This window comes from Loxodonta africana, chromosome X (genome assembly GCF_030014295.1).
Source record: "Loxodonta africana isolate mLoxAfr1 chromosome X, mLoxAfr1.hap2, whole genome shotgun sequence".
Taxonomy (NCBI): domain Eukaryota; kingdom Metazoa; phylum Chordata; class Mammalia; order Proboscidea; family Elephantidae; genus Loxodonta; species Loxodonta africana.
Window position 1 is genome coordinate 157,398,724 of NC_087369.1, and position 22,100 is coordinate 157,420,823.

The 22,100-nt window shown below is 43.3% G+C and overlaps 1 long non-coding RNA gene across 4 annotated transcripts; it reads right to left on the minus strand.

Annotated features, from left to right (window-relative positions):
• Positions 1–4,739: 4,739 nt before the first annotated feature.
• Positions 4,740–19,546, minus strand: LOC111748073 (uncharacterized). 4 transcript variants are annotated; one of them, XR_010319653.1, is made up of 4 exons: positions 18,402–19,546; positions 16,059–17,291; positions 14,162–14,294; positions 4,740–13,590 (listed from the first exon to the last, which is right to left on the minus strand). It is a non-coding gene; the product is annotated as an uncharacterized LOC111748073 (long non-coding RNA). The 4 variants fall into 4 exon arrangements; XR_002784001.2 differs by having other exon boundaries at positions 5,470–13,590; positions 16,714–16,743; positions 17,159–19,282; XR_002783999.2 differs by having other exon boundaries at positions 5,470–13,590; positions 16,059–19,282.
• Positions 19,547–22,100: the final 2,554 nt, after the last annotated feature.

The window sequence follows — 22,100 nt, forward strand, 5'->3', positions numbered from 1 at the left end:
GCCAGTGGGTGGAACTGCAGCCCAGCGGTTAAGCCACTGCGCCACCACTAGGGCTCATATGGAGCATATATATTAGTATTTCAATAGATTATTCCAACCCATTTCTTCTTTTATACTCTAAAACATCTTCATTATGTTGTTTGATGAGATAGACCTACAGGAAGATGTGGTACCCCAGGGTAACTTTCAGCCATTCAGGTTTGCTATTCAGCGGAAACGGGAAACGGTGGAAAGGCTGCTCCGGAGCCTGGGCGGAGGGCGGAGGGCGGGAGACGATGGATGGCGCCATTTTGCGGGGCCAGGCTCCTCCTCCTTTCCCCAGGCTTCTTACCTATTAGCGTTGGTCGTGATAGCAAAACAGTGGAAATAAACTAAATGTCCAATAGCAAGACCTTGGTAAATAAAAATAGTACATCTATATGATGGGATGTTATGTAGCCATTAAGAATGATAAGGAAGTATACTTTATAATAAACTTAATAGACGTGAAGTCAGCTGAGCAATGGCTCAATGATTGAGCCCAAGGCAGATACATACTACATACATACCTTCATACGCTTGGTTACAGAAAAATAATAATTGGAAACATTGCACACTTAACAATATGCAATGTACTGAGCCCTTTATGTATATTACTTCATTTAATTCTCACAACAACCCTGAGATAGGGGCTATTACTCTTTCTAATTTCCAGGACAGGAGACGAGCACGGCATAGTGGCAGAGCTGACGAAATATTGCAAACAATTATCGTTCTTCCTACTAGTAAGAAACATTCATTGTTACTAATTAATGTTTAATCTTATTATTTATTGTGAAATTGTGAATCATCCTTTAAAGTTTTAATGTAAAATTCATGATCCAAATGGGAACCATGGATGCTGGAATTTTGGGAAACCAGGGTTGAGCACTCCATTGCTGCAATCACAATAGAGCCCTCCAAAGGTCTTGCACCATCACCCTGTGGAGGATCAGATGGAACTCATAGTCACTTAAGAGAAGTTTAAAAAAAAAAAAAAGACACAATCGTCAGGGAAATACAGGTAGAAAGTACAGTCCTCATTTCCTCACACAGCCATGAGGTGGTCCTGTTATTTATCAGTTCTCTCCTCCTCTATCAATTCCATGTTCCTTTTGCCTTACCCAGCGCGGAGGTTCAGTGCTTCACTGCTGAGGCATCTGAGCCCTAGGTGGACCTGTGTAGGGTTGCAGCACTCTGTCATGAGCCCCCATGGGATTGTAGTCCAAGAAAGCACCTCAGGGGCTCCCCCGGGTTTCATTCATATTCCTCCCTGTGCCTGTCGTATAGCACAAACACCATAATTACCTCTTCTGAGTGGCTCCAGGAGCAAAAGTGGCTTAAAATTCAGTGGAGTCATTGTGTCCCATACTGGAAGGGTTTCTTTTTAGGGAACTAAAACCTCTAAATCAGCAGAGATCAGAGCTGCAGGTATGGGAAGCAAAATGGTTGCAGGTGGGCTGGGTGTAATTAAGAGAGACACCACTTCTATTTCTGCCCCTCTGGGCCCAGACTGGAAACCCTGGTGGTGTAGTGGTTATAGTGCTACGGCTGCTAACCATAAGGATCGGCAGTTCGAATCTGCTAGGCACTCCTTGGGAACTCTGTGGGGCAGTTCTCCTCTGTCCTGTAGGGTCACTATGAGTCAGAATCGACTCAACGGCACTGGCTTTGGTTTTTTTGGTTTGGGCCCAGACTAAGGAGCCCTGGTGGCGCAGTGGTTGAGAGCTCAGCTGCTAACCAAAAGGCTGGTAGTTTGAATCCACCAGCCACTCCTTGGAAGTCCTATGGGGCAGTTCTACTCTGCCCCATAGGGTCACTATGAGTCGGAATCAATTTGATGGCAGTGAGTTTGGGTTGGGCCCACACTAAGGAGCCCTGGTATTACAGTGGTTAAGCCCTCAGCTTCGAATCCAAAGGTCGGTGGATCAAACCCACCAGCTCCTCCATGGGAGAAAGATGTGGAAACATTATGGGGGGCAGTTCTATCCTGTCTAGAGGGTTGCTGTCATGGGTTGAATTGTGTCCCCAAAAAATATGTGTATCAATTTGGCTAGGCCATGATTCCCAGTATTGCGTGATTGCCTACCATTTTGTCATCTGATGTGATTTTCCTATGTGTTGTAAGTTGTATCTCTATGAGACAGGATTAGTGGCAGTTATGCTAATGAGGCAGGATTCAATCTACAAGATTAGATTGTCTTAAGCCAATCTCTTTTGAGGTATAAAAGTGAGAAGCACAGCAGAGAGATGAGGAGGACCTCACACCACCAAGAAAGAAGCCCCGGAAGCATAGCATGTCCTTTGGAGCTGGGGACCCTGCGCTGAGAAGCTCCTCAACCATGGGAAGACTGATGACAAGGACCTTCCCCAAGAGCTGACAGAGAAACTTACCCTGGAGCTGGCACCCTGAATTTGGATAGTAGCCTACTAGACTGAGAGAATAAATTCTGTTGAGACCATCCACTTGTGGTGTTTCTGTTACAGCAGCACTTGATGACTAAGACAGTTGCTATGAGTCAGAATCGACAGCAGTGGGTTTGGTTGGGCCCAGGCTTGCAAATCTTGGCAATGAGGGAAACAGCCCTATATATTGGTTGCTGATTCGGAATATATGTTATACCCTAGCATCCTCCACAGGCTCCATATAGCATCCCAATTTGCCCCAAACATTTTGGGTACCATTGGATCTGCAAAATCATAAGAGCCGAGGAGCAGACCTACTTGCATGGTGGCCTACACCAGCTGGAGAGCCTTGATTTTGCTCTGGATCCACACTAAACTGCATGCAATCAGAATAACATCTGCATTTTTCAAGTGTTGGATGGTGGCGCAAATCTCTGCAGTTCCCATAAGGATATGCTACTGTATTTTATTTCCTCTGTTGATAAGGAGGGAGACCTTCAGCAGCCTCCATTTGCTCCCTCCTTACCCTAATATCCCTTTTTCCAGGGGCCAGACAGCCAATGTGAGGGTGTATAGGAGACTGGTGTTTATTTCTGACTGGAGATTTCTGAAATCTAGAGGCTTGCTGGAGTAACCTGTACCAATGGGGTGAGTAGGGACCATGCTATGGTGGACCTAGGCAGAAAAGGAAGGGGGCAACCTCCCACCCATTCCTGCTCTCTGCCACCCTCAGAGGGTGCAGAAGAGGACTGCAGTGTGAAAGATAGTGGAAACATGGCACAATGAGTACAGAGATTAGAGGAAGCAATAGAACCTCGAGGTAGCTCTGACAGCTATACCCGATAAGGAACACTCTACCTGGAATGGGGACTGGGGACTTGGATGTCTGGTGGGTTCTAAAAAACAAAAAGGAGAGCCAAATGTCCCTGTCTGAGGAGGTTCTCAGCCTCAGTGGAGGAATGCTGTGAGGCTGAGCATCAACCACAAACAGAAACGCAAGTACATGCTCTTAAGTCTGGAAGCAATGTGGGGTGCTGTCTGATGATAAATATATCCAGGAATTGGAGGAATAACCGCATAGGAGGGGTACAGGGCACCACTAGGCCTACCAAGAGGCAGACTCTGGGAAGGGCTCCATTTCCCTCCGACTTCATAAGCACTCCCTCCACTCGGTGGTAGGTACTACTGCAGGGGTGTTCTGGGTTCCTTAGCACTAGCATTAACTTAAAGCCAGTTTCCAATTAGTCTCCAAAAGGCCTGGGGATGTCCTGCTCCCCATTACAAGTTGCCAAGGACAATGGGTTAAGATGTTTTTGAGGGAAGACCAAGGGGAACGGTCACAAGTGTTATAGCAGATTTCTTGCTTAGGTTTACCTGATCATCCCTCCATTCCAGGGCCTCTGGGTCTCTGTAGACTCATGCCTGGGCATTGTACATGAGCTACTCCTCTAGCTGTTAGGCTAGCGTGATGAATCAAATGCCAGGCACCTCTGCTGGCTAGACCTAAGAATCTTTTTGGTTATTCAGATCAACTAAGCCTTGGGCAAACTGTCTTATGTATTTCATTCCTGGAAACACCAAGATTAATTATCAATAGCTGGAGATCTCTGCAACCCAAATGTTACTCAGATGTCTGCTCTGGCAACCATACTACACTTTGCTGCTGAGGTTAGCTGCCACCACCTGTGCACAGCTATTCCATGTCACCACAACACACTGCAAATTAGGGAGCCCGTTGTAATGGCACCTGCTTCTCCCTGGCATCTTCAGTCTAGAGAAAAACAGCCAGCAGAAGTGCTTTTGAAAGCTTCTTATGTTTCCTTTTACCCATTGATTCCTCAAGGCAAAGGTTACAGGACAGACTTCTTGGTTTCTTTGGAGGGCAAAGTTAGAGGGTCAATGGGTGGGATGCTGCAATAGATCCAATACAACATTCTCATGTCCAGAAGTTTTGAATTTCTTCCCCTACATTATGCCAGTGGGCGTCTAACTCCTTGATGTCATTTATCAGAGGCTAGAGTCCCTGGGTGGCAGAGTTAAGCACTTGACAACTAGCCAAAAGGTTGGCAGTTTGAACCCATCCAGAGGTGACTCAGAAGACAGGCATGGCGATCTGCTCCTAAAAGGTTACAGTCTTGAAAACCCCAATGGAGCAGTCCTACTCTGCACGCATGGGGTCGCCATGAGTCAGAATTGACTTGATGGCAACTAACAACGACAGCATTTGGTCCAGGTTTGCTTTGGACACCCCTCCCCAAAAAAAAAAAAAAAGAATCAGAGCTGGCTGCCTAAGCCGAGCACAATGAATTAAGTTCAGGAATGCCTGTCACTCCCATATGAAACTCCTCTGTTCCTTGACTGACACTGGATCTCACTTTCCTCGCCTGGATAATAGCCCTTAAGTCAATCTAGAGGAATGACAACATGTTCGGATGGTGGATAGTATACTGCCCATTAGGTGACCCCCTCTTCCACAAGACACACAGACTGGGCCCACCAGTTGCTGTTGATTTGATTTGGACTCAGGGCGACCCGTGTGTGTCCGAGCAGAACTGTGCTCCACAGAGTTTTCAATGGCCGATTCGTTAGAAGTAGATCACCAGGCCTTTCTTCTGAGATGCCTCTGGGTAAACATGAACCACCAATCTTTTGGTTAGCAGCCAAGCACTTAACCATTTGTGCCACCTAGGGACAAAAAGGAACCCTTGTGGCGCAGTGGTTAAGAGCTCAGGCTGCTAACCTAAACGTTGGCAATTCGAATCCACCAGGCGCTCCTTGGAAACCCTAAGGGGCAGTTCTACTCTGTCCTATAGGGTCGCTATGGGTCGGAATCGACTTGACAGCACTGGGGTGGGATCCTATTTAGGGAAACCCTGGTGGCGTAGTGGTTAAGTGTTACGGCTGCTAACCCGAGGGTTGGCAGTTCAAATCCGCCAGGCGCTCCTTGGAAACTCTACGGGGCAGTTCTACTCTGTCCTGTAGGGTCGCTATGAGTCAGAATCGACTTGACTCGATGGCAAACGACTTGGGTTTTTTTTTTTTTTTTTTAGGGACCAGAAAATGGAATAGAATAGGCAGCAATTATTTCCATGTTAGTGATTCACACCATGAAAGTGATCGTTTAATCCTTTCCGGTGGATTTGGAATGACCCCATTTTTGCAAAGTAAGCATTTATCTTCTCTTACAAGAGTAGGCAGGAGTGGTTATAAGCAGTTGACTTCAACACCCATTGCCCCCCACAATTAAAAGAAAAAAAACCATTGCCGTGGAGTCACTTCCAACTGACAGTGAGCCTGTATGCCTCCCATAGGGGTTTCCAAGGCTGTAATCCTTATAGAAGCAGACTGCCACATCTTTCTCCCACAGAGCAGCTGGGGGATTCAAACTGCTGGCCTTTCAGTTAGCAGCCAAGTGCTTTAACCATTACACCACCAGGGCTCCTGCCTCACATAAAAAAAACCAAAACCAAACCTGTTGCTGTCAGAGTAGAACTGCCCCATAGAGTTTCCAAGGAGCACCTGGTGGATTCAAACTGCCGACCTTTTGATTAGCAGCCATAGCTCTTAACCACTACACCACCAGGGTTTCCTTCCCTGCATGATAGTCTCAAGCTTATCATGATTCTACCATTTCCCTTGCCAGTGAATGAAAAATAAAACAATGGGAACACGATTCAGTCAGGCCAGTGAAATGTGAAAAATGTGCTAGAGTGCTTCTGAGAAGGTATCCTCTCTGCCATGCAGTAGATGCACGTAAGGATCATCCTGTAGAAATTGTTAGGTGTGGATGTGACACCTGAAGCTGCTGCAGCCATCTTGCCAAGAGCCTGATAATGAAGCCAACGCATGGATGATGACAGATCCAACAGAATCGCAAAGAAGTGGAGTCAGAGCCCTGTGCCCAGAGCTTATCCTACCTCTGAACCTCTTTCATGGTGACACTAAAAAAAAAAAAACTCTAAGTGTGTAACAGGTATTTCAAATGCACACATGCATGTCGTGTGTGTGTGTGTGTGTGTGTGTCTGTAAGGAGGGACTAGATGAAAATAAAATAACAAGAGTTTTAGTTTAGATGGCAAGAATAAAGTTAATTTTTCCTAATAATCTCTATTTACAAAATCTCTTTAATGAATATCTGTTCATCTGACCCAGTCCCCAAATAAACTTCATGCTATTCTTCAGTGCTGTGGTGGTTAAGTGCACACAGGCTACAGACTCACACACACCTGGGTTCCAGTCTTGCCTCTGCAACTTACTAGCTGTGTGTCCTTGGGCAAATTATTTGGCTTCTGAGACATACATGTAACCTGCCTCCCCAGGTTACCATCCGCATGAAGGGAGACAATACAGAGTAATTGCTTAACACAGAGCCCATGAGAGGTAGTAAATGGGCTTTGTGGTCATTAAAACGGGGAGCTTGATGAGTTAGTGATTTGCTGTTTGTTTGTTTATATGCTGATCATGAGTTGAAAACAGATGTGAAAAGTTCCCCCAATCTCACCATGCTCTCCTGTTTTTGCTCTGTAGTTTCTAATTCCCTCTAGAGAGTTTATCACACCTTCCCCTCCTGTAATGTCATTTTCTCCAGGCCTCAGCCCCCTCCATCCAGGCCAGGCATCACTCATGGCCCCTTAAAGTTTCTCTGGGGGAGTTAGGGCATCAGGGTGAACCAGCTCTACGTTCTCTCCATTCTGTGAAGGGTGACAGTTCAGAGACCTCTTAGGAGCAGTGATCTGTGACTCAGTGTGCCTGTGGATTTGGGAGGCCCTGGATGGCTTAACTCACACACTCCCTCAGAGACCAAGGCCCAGGGAAGACCCCATACAAGTTACTGACTTTCCCCATCAGCTTGGGGGACAGTGGTGATGGGCATGGCAGGCCTCATCTGAACTGTGACAGAGTCCTAAGCTTGAGAAAGTACTCTGTGGCCACCAATTCCTGTCAGGTCTGGTGCTGAAGGAGTCAGGTCAGTAGTCATACCGCAAATGTCAAAGGCTCCATGGTCTTTTACAAACTCTCAGCTTCGCAGAACAGCATTTCAGAGTGTCTCTGAGCAGAGAGACACACAATGGAGGACACTGCTGGTTGGGGTATGAGGGCATAGTTGGCTGGGAGAAACTGCCAGCCTAGTGGGCCACTCACATGGTTTAACACAGGAGAGGGTTATCAAGGGGATATAAATAGAGTTCCAGCTGCCATGGAGAAGAGGAGCAGAGGTTCTTTGAGCTCTCCATGCTGACAAGCCCTTCAGAAAGGAGGGGAGATGTCCCAGTTTGGGCCCTGTAGACTAAAGGGCAAGAATTGAGGTGCTGACACCTGCAGCCCAAGATCTCTATGAAATCCTAGGGTGGAAGCCCACCCAAGTCCCCTGCCTGGCATGGCTACAGACAGGACAGGCTGCAACAGGCTCGCTTTCCAATCCCCTGGGTGAGAAACTCTAATGGCCACACTGCAAAAGTTTCCTTAGGCAGCTGTGAACTGATCTAGAAATTCTTTGGGACTGCCATTACTGTACCGACTTGCCAATTGAAAATGCTAATTGATAAAATGTTTAAATCATGCTCAGTTGTACAGAGGAAATGTAATTGTAGTTCATTGAACCATGCTGTTGACCCTACTTCTACCTTACCTTAAGCAGTGTTAGGAGATTCCCCACAGCCCCCACCAACCTCCAGTAGGTATTTGAGGCCTTCAAGTAGTGGCCAAAGTATCACTTCTCATAGGGAGCTATTAGATCCCCTAGTAACATTCTTTTTCTTAACCACCCTCTGCCCCACCAACCTCCTGTCCTCATTACCCCGAACTATATTGCCCAGAGCTCACCCCTGGTATACTCGATGATGCAAATGGCACAACCACAAGCATCTTGATCATGCTGGTATTCATTGCAAATAATAAACACCCACGACTGGGAGAGCTTCTTCAACAAACACATTTTATTGAAAGAACACAACTTTTTACAATATCCAAGAAACCAAAGTAACATATTACATAAAGTATAATAAGGGGTAGCATGAATTAACTCAACAGGTAGTCTTTTAAGTAAGGTTCTCTGTAAAAAAAAATTGTATCAGTGAGACTTGGCAGAGAATTACTCAATCTTGGAGTCTAGTTCCAAACTCCAAAACTAATGGGATGTACACTGAGATTGGTTTAACTAGGTTGAGGTGACAAGCATCTAACCAAGAAGCTAGGCCAGGGGACATAGTGGCACAGCAAACAGAAGGGTCTGAGTGCAGAGGGCAGGTCGCAGACAAAAGGTGCCTGCCGCACAGACCAGTCAGCCTGTGACTACTGCCTTCCACACTGCAGCAAACGAATACAATACATACACATTTTAACATCTCCCCACATGTAAAATCCCAAGATTCCCTGTGTATGCAAAACTGTGCATATTGTAAGCAATCAAAACAATCCAAAGTAAAATTTACAACCAAACCCAAAGTCACAAGCTCCCAAAGGCAAATCCGGTCAAATTCCTCATGAACTTGATATTATAGGGCCACTCCTTGAGTCGAAGTCCTCCAGGTGAAGGTCATGGCTTATACAGAACTGCTGTGATGCTTTGAGATTCCAAAACCTACAGACTAAAGGTTAACCTTAAACACCACCATGGTAAAATATTACATACAAATCGAAGAATTAAGGCAAAACAATTTATGGGTGCCATCAGTGGCATTGCCCACTTCTGATAAAACACTCTTCTGTTTGAGTTCTAAGATCCTTCTAGACACACAAGGAAAACTTTTGGGGTGTGGGCATGGGGCACACTATAATCATGGGAATATCTCTGCTCACCTCTTAACCCCCGGTTCCCAGAGCCATCTATTCTGGGCTAGGGAGGAGAGGCATGGAAGCCTGGTCACAGCTTGAACCATATTCCACATCCTGTAGTGCAGTACCCTAAGCGCAGTCTCCTAGCTGATACTACAACAGGCCTTTCCAGTATTCTGAAAGGCAGCTGTGTCTTAGTGATGAGTTAGACGGAGAAAATCAGTGAATCCCACTGGGCATCAGTCCCTTTCTAAAGCTCCAGCCTGTATAATTCTCTTTAAAAGAAGAGACATTCGAATGAGAGTGACCCAGACCTGATGGTGGCAGCTAAAGCCCGAGGCTCTATGTCCTCGGAGAGGTTAAGCATCCAGTCTGGAGTCCTGACCTAGGAAAGTCCGAAACCTCCAGGCTTATCTCCTGAGGATTCAAAATTCATCTGCCTCAATTACTGCTTATAGACAGGCTCAGGTAACTTCTAGTTCCCCCAACATGCAGAGTACGGTCAGCAGAAGAGTGCTCCCTATAGACGGGCCCCAGGGAACTTCTAATTCCCCCAGTTTGCAGAGTGTGGTCAGCAGAAGAGTAGACGGGCCCCAGCTACCACTGATGCCATCATGTCCTGTTTCCCAAAGGACGAGGCACTGGCTGTAGTGTCTCAGACAGTGATAATTCACACAACAAATTAGCAGTCAATTGGCTGGAAGTCTCCTGTGTGACCTTCAACAATGCGGCTGGCCCAAAGAAGACCAGAGGCAAGGCTCTGTCTGGAGGAGAATGTTGGAACAACATAATTATAGAAACAGTACATTTTCTTAATTCTCCTCTGAAGACCACGGTTTACTGTAAGTATGACAGGGTGAGTGCCTACTCCACTGAGACACATGGCAAAGATTAGGAAGGGGACAAGAGATACTCCCTTGAATACAGGGTGCCCGTCACACCTTTCACCCTCCCTCCCCCCATCTGTTGCCCCTGAAAGTGAGAGAGCATTTGTCAGTCCATCTTTCCTGATCACAAAGCCCCTCCCCCTTTCTGAGTGAGGCTCTAACCTCTGTAATTCTTTTCCTTACAGAAAATGCAATCCAATGAGACGGGGAACCAGACTGAAGGTGGCAGCGAAGGCCTGAGGCTCTGTGTCTTCTTTGACAATGACAAAAAGGAGGAAGTGAGCAGCCAGCCCAGAGCCCTGACCCTGGACAGTCCTGGATCTCCAGTCTTATCCCTAGAAGCCTGTGAGGACTCAAAAGTCACCAACCTCAGTCACTGATCACTGACAGGACCCAGGTAGCCACCTGGCAGAGTATGGTCAGCAGAAGAGTGCATGAAGCTATTAGAGAAATGATTGGAGACAACTCACAGTGTGTTCCCAAGCAAAGAATCAGGATTCCTAATGATTCCTAATATCCCATTGTTCTGCAATGTGGAAATCATTCTGTTCAGCAGATGACTGTAAGAGTACACAATGATGACAATAGGTCATCACCAATTTATTCCCAGGACACAAATTCCCGTGTCCTAGATGCTGCCAAGCTGACAATGTCACAGCCTGCTTTCCTTGTGACCTTAAACAAGGTATTTGGGCTGAGGGACTGTGGAATAAGGAAAAGCTGGAGAAGGTTTCTGGAACAATGTACCAGCAACAGCAGTTCACATTCATAATTCTCTCCAGATGAACACTATTCGCTATAAATATGATAGGATGAGTGTCTACTCCACTGAGGCACATGGCAGAGATTAGGAAGGGGACAAGAGATACTCCCTTGAATACAGGATGCCCGTCACACCTTTCACAAGAAGGTCCTTGTCCTCCCAACTGTCTGCTTTATCCTACTTCAAACAGAGCAGTTTTAAAGAAGACACAGTTCATATCCCTCCCCCCAATCTGTTGCCCCTGAAAGTGAGAGAGCATTTGTCAGTCCATCTTTCCTGATCACAAAGCCCCTCCCCCTTTCTGAGTGAGGCTCTAACCTCTGTAATTCTTTTCCTTACAGAAAATGCAATCAAATGAGACAGGGAACCAGACTGAAGGTGGCAGCGAAGGCCTGAGGCTCTGTGTCCTCTTTGACAATGACGAAAAGGAGGAAGTGAGCAGCCGGCCCAGAGCCCTGACCCAGGACAGTCCTGGATCTCCAGTCTCATCCCTAGAAGCCCGTGAGGACTCAAAAGTCACCAACCTCAGTCACTGATCACTGACAGGACCCAGGTAACCTTTTTGTTCCCACCACCTGGCAAAGTATGGTCAGCAGAAGAGTGCATGAAGGGGCAACAACTAATTTGGCGAGCACTAAAAGGCTGCATTAAAAGAGCACCTCACAACTTAGTGCTCAATACCATGGGACTTGAGGTCAGCTACACTTGGTTTTGAGGGGCACCCCTCCTATCCATTGGCTTTGTGCCCCCATGCAAGGTACTATTCTTTTCTGCCCATCATTAACTCACCTTTCAAATGTCACAGTGGTTGGAGAGAGTTATGTGAGACAACAGATGCCTCTTCCAAGGAGACATGAATACACATTTACTGCAAACACAAGTCTCCCATGGAAATACCACGGCAAGAAATTGCAGTACATTACCATTGCCATGCGAGCTCACATCCATTGAGGTTGATGCCTCTTCCAAGGAGACATGAATACACATTTACTGCAAACACAAGTCTCCCACGGAAATACCACGGCAAGAAATTGCAGTAGATTAACATTGTCATGCGAGCTCACATCCATTGAGGTTGATGCCTCTTCCAAGGAGACATGAATACACATTTACTGCAAACACAAGTCTCCCATGGAAATACCACGGCAAGAAGTTGCAGTACATTACCATTGTCATGCGAGCTCACATCCACTGAGGTTGATGCCTCTTCCAAAGAGACATGAATACACATTTACTGCAAACACAAGTCTCCCATGGAAATACCACGGCAAGAAGTTGCAGTACATTACCATTGTCATGCGAGCTCACATCCACTGAGGTTGATGCCTCTTCCAAGGAGACATGAATACGCATTTACTGCAAACACAAGTCTCCCATGGAAATACCACCGCAAGAAATTACAGTACATTACCATTGTCATGCGAGCTCACATCCATTGAGGTTGATGCCTCTTCCAAGGAGACATGAATACACATTTACTGCAAACACAAGTCTCCCACGGAAATACCACGGTAAGAAATTGCAGTACACTACCATTGTCATGCAAGCACACATCCATTGAGGACGCACTAGAGGTCTTTACATGACAAGGCTGGCCTAGGAATGAACTCTTCACAAGATGCAAGAAACAGGCCCACATTAAGGTCTGAGGAGGGTCACCTTCTCTTTACTTGGATGTCCCAATTCTTGAGATTATCACCCATTAGAGAGGCACCCTTCCACACACGGGGCTGTCATGAGTCAGAATCAACTGAAGGCATGTGGAAGAAAAACTCTGCAACTTCTTTTTATGTGTTAATACCAAGCAGCATTATGCATGAAACCATTCACTAAGGTCTTCCCCACAACTTCCCCATGAAAAGGGAAATCTAGACCTCTTCTAGACCCAAAATGACCGGGATGGGATCAGGGAACAACAGGTGTGTACAAAGGGATCAGGAGGCATCACAGGTATAAGGAAACTCTGCAGCATTTTTGGACTAGCACATAGGCCACCCCTCAGTCACCATCAGGTCACCTGGTGAAGGTACTTCGCTGGCAGAGCCCCACTAAGTGGATTTGGGTACAAGTTGTATCTCAGGCCTCAGTTTTTCACTGGGTGTGAAATAACAATGCCCCCATTTTCCTGGCCTTAAAAATAATTAAGCCAATTACAGGGATAAATCAAAAGGCTTTCACATGTCGCTATGCTGTATAAAGAGAAGCTAGACATTTTGTCTTGTAATCAAAAAGAAGTGAGGATTTTTTGACCTTAGATGAGTGAACTTCAGGTTCTGTGATGCCACCTTGTGAATAAAATCCACATGAATACAAAACTGGGGAAATGGAGGTATCTACCAAGACTAAAGTTTGGAAGTCTCTTAAAAAACATCTTAGAATACTTCATATTTATATTTAAGCACCCCCTCTCCCTGGAACTGTCCAAGTCTTCGCCTTGTCTTCAACAAATGAATCACCCCCCAGCAATAAATGACTTTATACAGGCAAGGAAAGAGCAAAGACCTTTTCAGACACTGCCAATTAACAGACACCGTCAGCCTGAAGTGCTTGACAAATTCTAGAAACTTCTGATAGGTACTGAACCAATTCAGCGTTGTGTGAGGCATCCAAGTTGGCCAGAACACACTGTGTTTCAGGGCAGGAAAACCCCAGTTCCTGGGCTACCTCTTGCTTCACAGCAAGATTACCGAGGTGTGATTTCCAAGGACATGGACCACTAACTTCTGAGGAAACTTGCTGGCCCTGGGAAAGGAAACAAACACATAAACAAAATTATTTCAAAAGTCTAAGGACCTGGAGATGAAGAAGAGAAGAAGCGCTAAATAAACAAAAAAATAAATAAAAAATAAAAATAAACAAAGCAGTATAATATTCTGTTTCAATATGTGGATTCAGGAAATACGGCACTGTTTAATTGAGGACCTACGGGATGGTGGGTGCTTTACAAATATTATCCCACTGGATTCTCACAACATTCCACAGAGCAAAGTAATACTTTCATATGGCAAATACAGAGGCTGAGCCTCAAATATAATAGTGAAAAGGAGCCAAGTGTCCTGTAAACTCACAAAGAGGGGACTTATTGTGAATGAAACATTGTGTGGCCCTAGTAAGGCCTGCAAACCATCAACAATGTATGGAACAATACAGGTCTGCAGGAGTATTGTCCTACATATTACTTTAATGGTTGGTCTACACCACCAGGATCACTACCAAATGCAGTCCCACTATGGCAGGAGAATTCTGGGAGACTACCCTTCCATGCCACCCACTTGGACTGTAAGTCCCACCTTTCCCCTTTTCATAGACAGACCTGGCATTAACATTGCCTTCAGATCCATGTTCTCGTCCCTGAATCAAGACACCTGAGCAGCATGGCCACCAGCCCTGGACTCCTGGTATTTGTTTTCCAATCCCATCCTTCCACCCTGCTACCGCTGCAAGGGCTTTCCAAAAAGGATAAAATGGCAGAAAAAAACATGCACGTTAAAATGTCAAGTTCAAGCTTCTTTGAAATCCAACTTCCTAATAAAGTCAATATCTCCGTAACAGCGCAGTGCCTACAGTGTACAGAGCAATACAAATAAGGACTGGACAAAGATGTCACTGCCTCATTAAAGGAATAAGTCATAGAAACAGGGTCTCTACCATGGAGCTAGTATCTACTCCCCAGGTAGACCCCCTGACACTTTTGGTAGTTGCTATCTCTAGAGACTCAGGGAAGGAATCTCAAATGATAGCATAGGTGATAGGGCAGGTGCTACCATCCACTCAACACCCCTCACCTCACCTTACACGAGTGTGTACTTCCTCCTCTGCCTAATCTTAAGAATCCATTCTGGTTCCACTCTCTTCCCATTAGAGGCACAGAACCACTGCAAGAACATTATGTAACTTGGAAGCTCCTATAAGGTGAGTGGGTGGGGAAAATGTTCTCTTCCCCTTATCCAAAGGAACTTCTGAAAATGGTTGGTGGAGCCAGGGGATCCAGTCATGCAGCCTGTGTGACTGGGTCCCCTGGACCCACCAACCATTTACTTTTACCAAAAAGTAAAAGATAATGTGAGACAGGAACTATAGGCATCAAACTACAAGGTAAGACTGTCACTTCAGAGGCCTGATTGTCCCTTCAAAATGAACCACACTTCATTCTGCTCTAATCAAACCTCCTAGGTGAATTATTAAACATTCCTCTGGGTAGGTAATGTACCTTATTTTCTAGATGGGGGAGTTTCAATGAAGTTCCCATTTCTCTTCAGAAACAAGGTTAACATCTCATGCAAAACCATGGATAACAAACCTTTGGACTGGCTTTTGTGTCCCCCTTTCTTTGTTACTGAGTACTGACACTAATACACTATGTCAGATTATGGGGAACAAATCTTTCAACGGGTTTTGTGTTCTACTTAGTATGTTATCAAATACTGACATTAATAGATCACCAAAAGCACATTATACAACAGCAATTTTGACAGTAATGTATAACATAGTAAGTTGGAAAATTGCTTAATTCAGAAATGAGCCAATATTCAGAACCATTTCATGAAGAATCCCATACAGTATACAACTTTGCTACCATCTGACAGTGAATACAGGGCTTTGAGAAGCAAACAATGGAAAAACCTGACAGTTGGTAATCCAATATAGATTTGAGGAATTTGCTCTTAAATGGCGAGTATGTCCCTAAGAATCTATGGGCAATGGCCATGTAATAAAAGTGCCTTCATTCCACACTTAGACCTCATTCAAGGTGCACGGCTAACTGAAAAGTCAGAATTTGTGAGGCTAGTTAATGTCCTGATTTCTGAAATCTGGGTGGCAGGTTTTACAAAGGGTACTGACGTTTTACAATTCAGGTACTGCCATCAATCCAGCTTTTTTATGTCAAAATGTAATCCAATCTGTAATATTTGGAGAATATCAGAGTTCCACCAGCAATGGAGTCAGTCACTGAATCATTTAGACATGAGGCAACATACTTAATTCAAACGATAATGAACCAGACAAAACGCTAATAAGGAAACTCAACTAGCACCAGTATAAACGAGAAGTACTTGTATTATGCTTGAAAGAACCTATCGGGATTTAGTTATTATGATAATCAGGTGTTTGATAGAGATAACAAGAGTATTCCTTTAATTCTCCCCTTCAATGCACATTAAGTGTCACACAAAAGATGCATGTTGTTGAGTACTGCTCATTTCACACACCAATATCTGTGCATTTGAGGCATGAAGGCACAGTCAGAGGCAGGGCCAGCACACGCTGAGATTGCCGAGGGGGAGCATTTTCTTGCCATTCTCTGTCCTGACCAGCCAGGCTCTGGAACACTCCAGTCCTCCTTGTTTGTGAATAGAAGCTACCACAAACCATTTTTCTATGCTTATAAGAAGGATTGATGCCAAAATTTATTGAAATACTATCATATTAAAAGTGTTATTACATTGTCAAAGATCATCCCAAGCCAGGAAATATGACCCCAAAGACCACCAAATCCCTGGAAACAAAAAGCACTCAAGCTTACAGTTGATTTCCTTCTTTTAAATTGAACATGCCCCATACTTTTCAAAGAAAACATATAAAGGCGGCTAGGGACAGAATTCAACACACAATTTTTTAAGCAAATCAAATTCTAAAGGACTTTCCACGGTGGTCAATGACCAGCACTTCAGGGCATTCATTGTCCTAACACAAGGAGCACTTGTCTAGTAAGATGATCCATTTTTGCATCTTTACATTGAAAATACCAGAAAACTTTCTTCGATTTTAAATTAAATTATGAAATAGGGCACACAAAGACCAAATTTCAACAAATAAAATAATAATAAACAGAATAAAAAAATTAAAAAAAACACTTAGGCTCACTGGCAGCTTGAGGTCAGTTAGTGCATCAACCTAGAGATAAAAAGACAATAGAACAATCTTTTATTTGTTAAATGACAATCGCAACAAACTTTTTTCCACAAAACTCATGAAAAAGGACCACGACCCACACCGGGATCAACTGATACCAAATACACAATCATTCACTAAAATAAATTGCCAAAATATATTTAACGGTGGCATAAGACAGACTCTTGAGATCACTCACCGTCACAACATATCCAGCACTCAGCCAGATGATAAATTCTGCTTTTGTAAATCGAGACAACTCCAAACCTTTAATTTTAAGAAAATTTTTGAAGATGGCCCAAGACCAGAATTTAAACATAACGATATGTCAAAAACCCAATTATAAAAGGTACTCAAGTATGTTAACTTTCTCCTCTGTAAATTGAAATGTACACAAAAACCTTCAAAGGACACTTACTGAAAAGGCTACGGACAGAATTTCATTTAGTAACATGGAATTCAACACGGAATTGCTTTGGGAAATAAATTCCCACGTGACGTGTAACACGACGTGTAACGGCGGCAGGTGACAGCGACTTCCGGGAACTCAACTGTCAAACAATGAACACTCCATCAATCAGATGGTCAATGTGTGCATCTTTACATTGAAATTAACACAAAAATGTCTTCATTTTCAATATAACTATGAAATAGGACACACAAGGACCCATATTTTAAGGAGTAAAATGATATCACAACACGATTTAATGGTAAAATAAAATGCGAAACCGCGTTAAGTCACAACCGACGACAGACACTTAAGAATTAAACATCTACAACTGAAAAATCCAGGACCAAGCCGGATGATTACGTTCTGCTTCTGTCATTTGAGACTACCCTAAAACACTTATTTTTTTAGAAAAATTTTAAGGACTAAGACTAGAATGTAAACAGTATGTCAAACACCCAATTATATCAAACATGTTAACTTTCTCTTCAGTAAATTTAAGTTTACAGAAAACCTTTCAAAGGAAACTTATGAAAAAGGCTCAACTGAGTAAAGTGATATTTAACACGCAATTGTTTTGGGAAATAAAATCTCAAATGCATTCTAATGGTGGCCATGCGTGGCACTTCCGGGCATTCACTGTCGTAAAACAATACGTGCTCGGTCAAATGGTCAATGTGTGCATTTTTACACTGAAAATAACACAAATATTTCTTCATTTAAAATAGAAATTAAATACGACACACCAGGACCAATATATGAAGGAAGAAAATAGTATTACAACACAATTTAATGGCAAAATAAAATTAAACATTAGGCTCGCTGGTGGCACGAGGCCAGTTAACTGTCGTAAACCAAGTAACTGTCGTAAGCCAAGCGGCACATAGACGAATAAAACAATCTTTTCCTTATTTGTTAATTACCGATAACAAGAAACTTTTCAAAAACTATGTAAAGGACCAGGACCCATATTTAACAGAATAGAATGATAGCAAACACACAATTCTTCCGTAAAATAAATGTTATGCTGTGTTTAATCACAACATTGTGTCCAAACACCGCTAAGTGACCAGAAAACCAGACTCTCATAAAAGCAAAACTCTCCAGATACATCCATTAAAGTATATTGTTACACACCATTTACCTGATTCTATAAAAACCGCACTACGAACAGCCAACAATCAATGACAATTAAGAAGTAAATTAAACTTACATTTTTGTGATTACACGAGAGAGTACCCGCCATATTTCCACATTCCTGAGGGAAACAGTCCACTATAGCTCCAAAGTATAATCCATATTGAAATGAGTCTGGTCACGTGAACGGACGTTCGTTATTTATAGCCTGCCTTTGGCCCCCCCCCGCCTTCACAGAGCGTGATTGGCGCAGTGAAATGATTGACAGAAATAATGTCCACTCCCTCCATGTTTACAAGTAGAATTCCGCCCATATCTCAAGGCCCAGCTACATAACTAAGCTTTTGCTCTTATTATCTGTTTCTACGTAAGTGTTTTTCACGTCTTTTTTTTTTATGAATATTATGCCCACTCTTTAATGTCCAGCTCTGCTATTCAGACCTTTGCACATTCTCTCACTTCCTGTCATCTTTGCCTTTGGAAATCTTGCTCACCCAGTTTATCCGGACCCATGTCAGGGGTGCAGAATCTAAGACCCCAGCAGGGCAAGGCTTGATGTTTGCATGTCTGCAATGCCAGGATTATTACAGCATCCAGGTACCTGTGCTGTCATACCTCTGGCTCTCAGACCTTCGTACTTAAACCTAAAGTTGTCTGTGAGGCTCATTTACCTGTTTACTCTGAAAGGCATGTCCCAATATACTGGTCAGAAAAAGAAAAGTCACCATTATATCAACAGTCAAAAGCCCTGACTAGACAATTCATCAGCTGCCAGTAACAGACCTCTGACTCCTTCACCTTTCCCACAGCCTTCACTCTGATGCTTTGGCCTACTTCCTCTTCTTCATATATCCTTGATCTCCTCAGTACTCTCCCCTCTTTGCCTCCCAGCTGCTTTTCAGAACCCACACCTACTTCCTTTCCTCCAATACCATCCGTTCTATCAGGACAGTGCCTGGGAGTGATGGGGCCCAAGGTAAGACCTGTCCAATTCAGGCACAATGACCCCTTACCCTACTTCTTTCCCCATGAAATGAGTTCCTGGGACAGTCAGCATATGGGGCCACAGTGTTTTCCATCTAGAGTTGAAACTTCTCCAAGTGGATCTTCTGGGTCAAAGGATACTAGACATTTTTAAGGCTTTGACATTCCTAGTCAAAAGGCCCTCCAGAAACCTGTGACTATTTCAAATACCCTTTCAAGTCCTAGAGGATGTCCCTTTCCTCGCCACCTTGTCAAAACAGGGTATTAAGAACTGTCTTCAAATTTTAAAATCCACTACAGAATAAACAGTTCTCAAGATTGTTGTATTCTATATTTCTTTGAAAATAGAGAGTAGCTTTATTACTTCATTTTTGCTCCTAAGGCTTTTGTTTAATGTTATGAATGAAATTACTTGGTCAAAGGTATCTACATTCTTGAAGAAAATATTTACAAATCTTCCTCCAGAAGGCGTTTACCATTTCTCACCCCCTCGTGAATGCTATGAAAGTGCCTTTTTTCCTGCACCCCAAGTATTATATTTTTAAACATTCACCAGAAATCCTATGAGGAAACTACTGCTTTAATTTTTTCAGTGTTGTGTGTTTGAATAAAACTTGAACATTGTATTTCCTGATTACCATCATCTGTAACTTTGTGGATGCTGTCTTCATTACCTAGTGCTGCTATAACAGAAATACCACAAGTCGATGGCTTCAACAAACAGAAGTTGATTCTCGCATAGTCTTGGAGGCTAGAAGTCCAAATTCAGGGGGTCGGCTCCAGGGGAAGCCTTTCTCTGTCAGCTCTGGAGCAATCTCCTTGTCATCAATCTTACCCTAGACTAGGAGCTCCTCCTCGAAGGAGCCTTGGGTCCAAAGAATGCGCTCTGCTCCTGGCTCTGCTCTCTTGGTGGTATGAGGTCCCCAACTCTCTGCTCACTTCCCTTTCCTTTTATCTCTTGTAAGATAAAAGGCGATGCAGGCCATACCTCAGGGAAACTTCCTTTACATTGGATCAGGGATATGACCTGTGTAAGGGTGTTATATCCCACCCTAACCCTCTTTAACATAATCTAATCTTGGCTCATTAACCACAGGCAGAAATTGGGATCTACAACACATAGGAAAATTATATCAATCACAAAATGGAGAACAACCACACAATACTGGGAATCATGGCCTAACCAAGTTGACACATATTTTGGGGAGACACAGTTCAATGACAGATGCCCATCATGAACTTGTCCCATTTGTCAATTGAGAGGTCTGCATGTACAGTCTCAATCTCAGGACATACAGCTTCCTGCTTTGGAGAAAGACTGAGTGGTACAAAAACCCCAATATGATGACTGTGAATGGAACCCAGAAAAAAAAAACATTATTATACACAATTGTAGATTTCAATTCTGAGCTACAATCAGATAACCAAAAAACATGAAAAATTATTATTAAATAATTTACATTTCTGTGCACCTTTACTAATTGATATTATGAAGCTTTTTTAAATTATCAAAATAATAAAGTACAAGTTCAGTCGATCCCAACTCATGATAAGCCCATGTATGTCAGTACAACTGTGCTCCACAGGGTTTTCAATGGCTTATTTTTTGGAAGTAGATCACCAGACCTTTCTTCTAAGGCATCTCTGGATGGACTCAAACCTCCGAACTTTCTATTAACAGCTGAGTGCATTTACACAACCCAGGGATTCCAAATGAAGTAGAACAAAGAAAATTTTCCTGTTGATACAAGCTAAAAAATGTATTCCAGATGAATGAAAAAATCGCTGGGTTAAACCTTAAAATAAAACCTTAAGAGAAAATTGTGAATGTTTACTTTGTCCCAGCCTAGTGAAGAACTATCACAACCTCAGAAATTCATTTGACTAGTTAAAATTTGAACAACTATATATCTCAAAAGATAATTATAGCTCTTGAAAGAAAATGTAAGGGTGAGTCTATGGGACCTAGTTTTTAAGGATGCATTATCAGATATAACAACAAAAGCATGAGCAGTAAAAGACAAAACACATAAGTAGACCTCATAAAAATGAAATACTTTCATTCACCACAAGACTTTATCATTAAAGTGAAGAGAAAACCTCTGGATAGGAAGAAAAATTCTGGGAACCATATATCCGGTAAGATTCTAAAATACCCTATATATATATATATATATACCCAAAAAATATATGTATAAAAAACATTTACAACTTAACAACAAAAAAGACAAACAACCCAATCAAAAAACTGGCAGCAGACTTGAACAGACATTTCACCAAAGAGGATATCCAAATGGCCAAGAAACACAAGAAAAGATGATCAATGTCATCAGTCATTAAAAAAAAAACAAACACACACACACACAAACAAACCCATTGCCGTGGAGTTGATTCTGACTCATAGTGAACCTACAGGACAGGGTAAAACTGCCCCATAGGGTTTCCAAGGAGTGCCTGGTGGATTCGAACTGCCGACCTTTCGGTTAGCAGCCGTAGCTCTTAATCACTAGGCAAACAGGGTTTCCATTAACCATTAGGGAAAACCAAATTAAAATCACAATCAGACAAAAAAAAAACTACACACACATTGAGATACCACCTAACCCCATTAGAACGGCAATGATCAAAAAGGGAAAACAACAGGTGTTGGTGAGATTGTGGAGAAACTGGAACCATCCTCCATGTCTGATGGGAAAATAAAATCGGTACAGCCACTGTGGAGAAAAGTGCGACACTTCCACAAAAAATTGAACACAGAACAGCCATATGATCCAGCAATCCTAGGTACATA